General features: G+C 43.7%; 1 long non-coding RNA gene across 1 annotated transcript in view; it reads right to left on the bottom strand.

Moving 5' to 3' along the window:
- Nucleotides 1-3,291: 3,291 nt before the first annotated feature.
- The window catches only part of LOC109524522 (uncharacterized), a 31,313-nt gene continuing 28,466 nt past the window's right edge, over nt 3,292-6,138 (bottom strand). Inside the window, exon 2 of the long non-coding RNA XR_002169979.1 lies at nt 3,292-3,355. This is a non-coding gene — a long non-coding RNA (uncharacterized LOC109524522). The remainder of the gene's footprint in view (nt 3,356-6,138) is intronic.

The raw sequence follows: 6,138 nt of genomic DNA, 5'->3' as shown, positions 1-6,138 counted from the left end.
AGAGAAATTCTTGCTTCCCTTTGCCAGAGCCACTTTTGCTGAATGTGTCCCCATCCTGTGTACTCGGCTGTTGGATACACAGTCAGAATCCACTTCATATTGTCGGCCTTTCCTGGACTTGCATCATCATTTGGCCTTGTACACAACGGCATGGAAATGTCCTTCAATACACGACTTCTATTATTACTATTATTATTATTATTATTATCATCATTCCAGTAGTTAGTCCAGTTATGGGGGGGGGGGGCACACAAAAAAAAAAATCGGTTGCCTCCAAGTTCCCACTTCTCATGGCAAATCCTCTCCCATGTGGAAAAACCTGTGATTGGCCATGACACAAGTCAGCTGTGATCAGTCCCACAACGGCGCACACCTCACGCTCTCAGTGCCACTGTCCTGTGCCCGTCTTGGAAATTACCCACGTCGGGTCTGACCCCACCGAGTTATGCCGCGCACTAAGCGGTATTCACGCCGATCACAGTAAAGTGAGTGTGAGCGCTTGACTGCCTGCATGTGCTAGGTCATTGCTTGGTGACCATTCCGGGGCTCTACCCACCTCTTACCTACAACCTTAGTCAGAATAAGCGGTATAGAAAATGAAAGGATGGAAGTATATTATTTTAACCATTATTACTTTGTTCAGGCATCTGTTGGATTGAATGTCTTTCAATATCATCCATCCATTTTCTAATCCGCTTCTCCCCAGGAGTGTCGCAGGCGTGCTGGAGCCAGCCGTCATAGGGCAGTAGGCGGGGGGACACCCTGAACAGGTTGCCAGGCAATTCTTTCAATATTATTCCACTCAATTTTCATGGTATTGAGACATCGATGTTGTGTAAGTAGCCGACATCCAGAAGCTTAAAATATTTCTGAGAACGTTATTTTCAATACCCTAAAGCCAGAGGTCACCTTCAGTCTGGTGCTGCACTTCAACAAGGGTCATTGTTGATAGACAATCGCATTACACAGTGACCTTCTTGTCGTGATGAAAAGAGCATCCTCGGGAGAAAATAACATTAAATTAGCCACATGGGCTGGGTTGGATGTACACCAGGTTTTGTCTTAATGGCGTCATTTTTAGGTACAAAGTACTTGGATGTCCTCGGTGGGAGTAGTGAGATGTGCATTCCATTATGCGTTATACGTCTCGTGTTCAAGACTGAGCGTCGTCATTGTTTCGCCTGGCTGCGAGACAAATGCCCCTGTGGGGAGAAATTAAGTTAAACACCAAAGTAAATTTGTGTCCATCGCATTGCAGAAAATAGAAATATGCTATATGTGATGCATGTTAGGAGACTGTCGACACCATAGCATACAGTTATCCGGTTGACTGGCCACGTGAGGAGATGTACTCATCCCTTTAACGATTGGGATGATTCGTTTGCTGCTGGAATAAATATGACGAGTTGTGGCATCGAAATTGAGGATGCAATTCGCGACGGAGCATTGTTTCAGCTCTCAGCACTCATCCTTCAACATTAGCCATTAGCTTTTTTTATCTCATGGTCAGAGCACCGTATGATGGAGCCTAATCTGGCAAACTTTGTGAGGAATGCAAAACTGCGAGGGGACGCAGCTTTTTTCCCCCTTCCGGGTCACCTTCGGGGCTCCGTACCTTATTTAACATGCATACTGTAGCTTTCTATCTAAAATAAATTGCGAACGAAAGTTCCGGCAGTAAAAGAACCAGCATGAAAAAAAAATTATATTTTATACATTGTGACTCCCTTTCTCCAGTTCCTGAGCCACTTTCGCTCTCATTACGAATGCACTATGCAGACTAGACTGACAGCTTCATTTGGGTTGTTTTTTTTTTTTTTTAATCACAGCGGATGAAACTCCACTCTTTTTGTCTGCGATGTACGGCATATCATCCGGCGCATCAGACAGTCTAAATCAGTTCAACATTATTTTTGGAGAAGGAGCAAATTTCCGATCGCGCTCTTGAATTCAATCTCTTTACGTTGGTGTGAAAATCTGCTTATTGATTGTGGAATCTGAAATGTTTTGCATTCCTGCTTGCATTTGTGTTTGTTAATGGAGCGCTCCCACAGTGTGTTTGACATGCCCGTGGCTATTGGCGGCTTCATCACAACCGTGCTTGTTGAACTCATCTCATCATCCCTCACTCGTCTTCTGCGCCTCCCTCTCTCTCTCTCTCTTTCTCTCGCTCCCTCTCGGCTGCCATTATTTATTCAGTTTGTTTGGCGGGACTCAGCAGCCGCAGCAGCCCCCGCCTGGCAGACCTATTGAACTGAGGCATAATAGATGTAATACATCAATGCGTTTGAGCTGAGAGCCTTTAATTAGGCCTTCCTGCTCGTTTCATCAATTCGCCGTGCCCCCGCTGGGATTTGGGGGAGGGCTGTTGGTGATACGGGCGGGCCTCCTGCGCTGCATGTGAATCACCGCCACCTCCTCAGCCGATTGCTTTGACTCCTCAGTGGGTCCTTTGTGCCCCAAAACGGCCAGCCTCTCGTCCTCCTCTCGCCCCAGCCCTCTGCCACTCGTGTGTGCAGCGTCACGTGACACAGATGTTAATTATCACCTTAATGTCCAAATTAAAAACATGGCCCCCGACGGGACTTATATTCCGATCTGTTCGGGTGTACGTGGCTCCGTCTTTTTTTCTTTTTTGTTATGTACCTAAAAATGACACCATTAGGACAAACCCTGGTGTACATCCAACTGAGCCCATGTGGCTAATTTAATGTTGTTATATTTTGTTATACTGAGATCACACTTGCCCATAAAAATTGAAAGCCACAAAAAAAAAAAAAAACAACAACCAGAGTCATGGTAAAGTGACGATAACTCTTCAATGATGGGTGTTTGAATGAATGCCATATTTTCATGCTTTCAGAATTGAATTAATTTTGTATACTGTCTACTATCATTCTGCCAACACATACACAAATGTCCATATGTTAGAGTTTCTCTTGTTAGAAGGCAAGATGTTCAATTATCAGAGCCAATGGGAGTGAAGAAAAAAAAACAAGATGCAATCAGAGTAACAGCCCACAGGATGTGAAAATGGAATTTCTAACCTAACCTGGTAGAGTCAACAGTTTTGGTGGGTCTATTCCGGGAGGAAAAAAATCGCTGGCCAATTATCTCTAAAGTCTCTTTTTTTTTTGACAATGCTTGTCATCAAGGTGACATCTAGTCCTTATCATCTACAGTACATGTAGAGTATTCTTCGACATTGTGATTACATACATGCACAAATGAAGCAGGCCATATGTGGCAAGAGTCATTTTGTTGTCATGTTGGAATTGAAGGCCAAAACCAGACATCGTGAATGGCAGTCTCCACCAGTGTTTCTCAACAACGGTGCTGTGGCGGTTCTGCTGGACTGTCGATAAGAAAGAGAGGGGAAAAAAAAAAGACATTTGACACTGAAGTGGATGCAAAGAAAAGTAATTGGGCCGAAGAAAGAACACAAGTTAAGGTGGCATTGGTGACTGGGACCACCTGATCTCACTCCGCAGGATGAGCGACTGGCACCTCGGTAGCATGAATTGCTCAACCGGCGTCTAATTACTCAGTGTAGAAATTGAAAGTGGAGGGAAAGATTCTCTTTCCTGTCTCGCGCGCAAACAGACATCAAGTATAAATATAAAGTTGGATGCCACCTGTTCTTTTTTTAATTAAAACCGGAAAGATAAAGTGGTTGTTAACACTTTGAAGCTTGGGTCTCCGTGACAGCGACTGTGGTTAATTTTATCCACGCATGACACATGAATCAAGTTTTATAAAAAAAAAATATATATATATATATATATATATTTTCTAACCCCAGATAACTGACTAAATGAGGGATTGTGACAAAAAGAATGATATGAACAAAAGACAGTATGAAAAATGAAGCTCAAAAAGGGGGTGCTCAGAAGGCAGCTCAAATGAAACGCAAAATTTCCAGCTCGTGTTACATTTGGAACCTTTTCCTATTTTGAATGCATCTCCCATTTATTCTGATGATGCATTACGGCGTTGCTTGAGAGATGGAGGAGTGGGAGAGATAGGATGCTTGGCAGGCTGCAGCTGATCAGGCGGCGACTGTGAAAGAGCCGCAACATCCACCCCCCACCCTTCCGTGGTAACTGCATTAAAAAAATGACGATTTGAAAAATGATCAGCATCGCTGCTCGGCACAGTCTCTTTGGGGTCGTTGCTAGGAAGAGATCCTGTTTCTGTGCAATTTTCACTCCAGCCATTGTATGAGAAGAAGCCTCTTGCGCTCTGTCAACGGAACGAGGCTGAAAGAGATGGGAAGGGTCCATTTTTCACTGATTGAGAGAACATTTGGTCATTAACAATTACCCGGTTCGAATTATTCTCGTTGCACTCGTTATTAATTCATAATGTAGTTTCCGTACATTATGCATCTCAGGTAAAAAAAAAGAAAAAAAAAAAGGGAGCCTTGGCTCAAGTAAAGGTTGGGAAGCATCGCTTACAACGGAGTCACAAATCAGAAGCGGAGAGCAGAAATTACAAGTTTTGAGCTGCATTCGTGCGCCATCATTATCACGATAATGATGTAACCATGACAAAAACTATCCGAGTAATATGAACACGGACTGTCACCTTTGGGTAAACACATCGAGTCCATTGCCTAGATTGAAGGATAATGAGCCCCCCCCCAAAAAAGAGGCTAAAATATGTATGCCCACATTCACTGTCCATCTTTATGCACATACAAATATGGAATAAGCGGGCGGAATCTCGTATGGTCCTGCCCAGTCTTTTACATCCACTGAAGCGAATCCCTTCAGTGTTCTGCTAATACATCCATTACATGAGTGAGCCTCCCAAAAGACAACCCGAGTCAGTAAATAATTCTGGTTAATTATAGCGCAGACATCCGTCTCTCTGTGTGTGCCGGCTCGGCGCGAGCCATGTCCTATTAATAAAACAATGGTTATTACCACTGTTGATGCTGTAGTTTCAAACCTGTTCATCACACTGAACTCCAAATGAAAAACAGTCTCATCTTCTCATCATCCTTTGGAAAACAGAGGACGGCACTTCCAATGAATGACAATCCAACCGTAGATTTTAAATGTAAATATTCGTATGCTTGCAAAGTTTGGAAGTTAATCGTGAGCCAAAGGGAGGCTGAAATGTTTTGCAGCGGGGGTGTCAAACGCGTTTTAGTCGCGGGCATCTTCCCTTGGATGGGCTCCAACCGTAGATTTTAAATGTAAATATTCGTATGCTCGCAAAGTTTGGAAGTTAATCGTGAGCCAAAGTGAGGCTGATATGTTTTGCAGCGGGGGTGTCAAACGCATTTTAGTCATGGGCCAATTTGGAGTTACGTCTTCTCTGGGATGGGCCGTTATGACAATGAAGCCACAAAATTATTACTTGTACTGCACACAACAAATTAATAGTTTACTAGTTTTGAAATCAATCAAGTCATTGATAATAGTTTGTTCAATTTTGTTCAATTATTGTTTAACTGAGTGTTAAGAGGAGAACAAAATGATTGATCCATCGGGCGGGCCGGATCTGGCCCCCAGGCATTGACTTTGACACGTGTTTTATAGGATAGTATCATAGCAGCCCAACTGATGTAACTCTGATTAATAAGACAAAAGGTTTTGTTTACATTCCTATTATCCATTATTTGAAGTAGTGGAGGAACGCTTCGGTTCAACTCAATTTCTCCATTGGGCTCAATTGCGGACAGTCGGATGTTTTGTCACAGACATCGCGACTTGAGCATCCGAGTTCATCTCATTTGATCTCCCTTTCTATGTATCAATGCCATTGTTGTAAGAATATTGTCCTTAACTCGCTTTGGTATATCAATTTACGACGGCCGTCAACAAATGGCTCATGTTTCTTTTGTGCGGACTGAGTGCCCTGCGATTTGCCGGTAACGCCTCGGGAGGTCGTGAGGAGACGCGCCCCTCGCGTTTCGCTCAACGCAGACGCGCGTTGACGAGAGCTGCGTGATGAGTTACGAGGATGGTCAAGGGAAGAATTAAACACGTATATCAAGGCACCGCTTTATTTGTTTTAACCTCCAAAATGCCACCGATGGGTTCCAGCGGTGTCATACAAAATAGGCACGCTTTCAAGTGGATCGTCTCCCCGTGTGGCAGCACTCATAAGTTTGAAAATGTCAAATGA

Source organism: Hippocampus comes, unplaced genomic scaffold (genome assembly GCF_001891065.2).
Source record: "Hippocampus comes isolate QL1 unplaced genomic scaffold, H_comes_QL1_v1.1 scaffold21, whole genome shotgun sequence".
Classification (NCBI taxonomy): Eukaryota; Metazoa; Chordata; class Actinopteri; order Syngnathiformes; family Syngnathidae; genus Hippocampus; species Hippocampus comes.
The sequence above is the reverse complement of the archived record's forward strand: the minus strand, read 5'-3'. Positions and strand labels throughout refer to the sequence as shown.